Source organism: Marmota marmota, unplaced genomic scaffold (genome assembly GCF_001458135.2).
Source record: "Marmota marmota marmota unplaced genomic scaffold, marMar, whole genome shotgun sequence".
NCBI classification, from domain to species: Eukaryota; Metazoa; Chordata; class Mammalia; order Rodentia; family Sciuridae; genus Marmota; species Marmota marmota.
The window spans coordinates 19,143,844-19,145,790 of NW_026000249.1; the positions used below are offsets into that span (position 1 = coordinate 19,143,844).

Sequence of the window (1,947 nt, forward strand, 5' to 3'; positions counted from 1 at the left end):
CCTGTCTCTAAATAAAATACAAAATAGGGCTGGAGATGTGGCTCAGTGGTTGAGTGCCCCTGAGTTCAATCCCTGGTCAAAAAAAAAAAAAAAATGACTTCAAGCCAGGCATGGTGCATATGCTTGTAATACCAACTTCCTGGAAGGCAGGAGGATCACAATTTCAAGGCCAAACTGGGCACTTTCAGAGACCCTGTCTCAAAACAAACTTAAAAAGGGCTGGGGATACAGCTCAGTGCACAAGGCGTTGGGTTCAATCCATAGTACCACCAAAAAAAAAAAAAGATGACTCCAAAACCAAGTGGCTAATAACAATAATCTATTATTTCTCATGAGTCTGTGGATTGTGGGTTCATTGGTCTCAGCTGTGTAGTGTTTTGTTGCAGGTGCTATCTAAAGTCGTTCAGTAGCTGGGTTGCTCATTCGGCAGCTGCAATTGGCTGGGAGCTTGGCTGGAGCTAAAATATCCAAGATGGTTTCATACATATATCTAAAGTTGGAGCTGGTTACCTGGGATGTCTTTGTTTTCCCCAACATGGCCTCTTATTTGGTTGCAGATTACACTGAGTTCCAAAAGGGAAACATTCACTTCTGCACAAGTGCTTTTTGCGGTTCCTATCATGTTTCCTATTATCCCACTGTCTATGCATATCAATGGTCCAAGTCAGAAGGTCATTGTGGGATGGCACAATAAAAGGGCTTCATTACTAGAAAGCATGAGTCATAGGAGCCACTCATTTGGTTTTTCAGTCTACCATATTTACTCATTCTTTTGATAATCACTTATCATTCTTTTGATATCACTTATAGTTCCTGGGATCATAATAATGATCAGGACAAAATTGCTGGTATCAAGCAGCTTACCTCATTGCATTTATTGGGGTGGGGTAAAAGAGAGTGGCACAAATAAGCCTCCTTAACAAGTGCCCAAGATGATTCTGACATAAACTAATGTTTGAGAACCTTCTTCCTTAAGCCTTCATCTACCATTTTTTTAAATTTAAAATTTAAAAAAAATTTACTTGCCAATGGATCATTTATTTATTTGTTTGTTTGTTTATTTATTTATATGCAGTGTTAAGGATCAAACCCAGCACCTCACACATGCCAGGCAAGTGCTCTACCACTGAGCCACAACTCCAGCCCCTCATCTACCAATATCTTAAGTAGACGACTTGATTCTTAGCAGAGACTGGAGGTTTAGGAAAAAGGGACATTAACAACTCATAAAACAGAGACCTCTTTTTACCTCAGGGTTTTACTACAGTTTTGTCAAACTCTATCCAGAGCCTAATTGTTCTCAATGTGGGGTCCCTGTATCAGCAGTATCAGCACCACCTGGGAATTTGTTAGCAATGCAAATTCTCAGACCTCACCCATGAAACAAATTGTGGGGTTGTGGCCCAGCAACCCGGGTTTTAACAAATCCTCTAGGTGGTTCTGACACAAGTAGTGAGAACCTGCCCAATCCTTATGTTTTTATGAGTACAACATTGTGTAAAGTGACACACAATTTTAGGCAGTCACGTTTAGATGATTAACATGCATGTGAGTGGATTCTCCAATCTGCAAGTGCAAGCATTCTACCAACTGAGCTATATCTCCAGCACCCCTATTTAAATTCTTAATCTGTTTTTAACTCCCTCTAATTAGCAGAGGCAGATTACTCCATATATCTGCTTAAAGCATTTCAGTTCTATAAATTAATAAAGTGCCTGGGTTTTTATTGTAAATCTTTCTAGCACTAACTTCCCATGTTATGGTTTTCCTATCCATACCAATTCATATTCAAGTCAATAGAATAGTCAGGAGGAATTAAGGAAAGGCTAGTTTTCCAAATAGACTAGACTAGAAAAAGTAAGTGCTACAGCTCAGGAGAACATGAGATCAAGAAGCGATGCCAGAAACAATAAAAAAAAAAAAAAAAAAAAAAACACAACAGACCCG

At 39.2% G+C, this 1,947-nt stretch overlaps 1 protein-coding gene across 1 annotated transcript in view; it reads left to right on the plus strand.

The window, feature by feature from the left end:
* Positions 1 to 1,183: 1,183 nt before the first annotated feature.
* Positions 1,184 to 1,947, plus strand: part of Gk (glycerol kinase) — a 170,144-nt gene continuing 169,380 nt past the window's right edge. The window contains exon 1 of the mRNA XM_048796336.1: positions 1,184 to 1,198. The gene's annotated coding sequence lies outside the window, so the exon portion shown is untranslated. The remainder of the gene's footprint in view (positions 1,199 to 1,947) is intronic.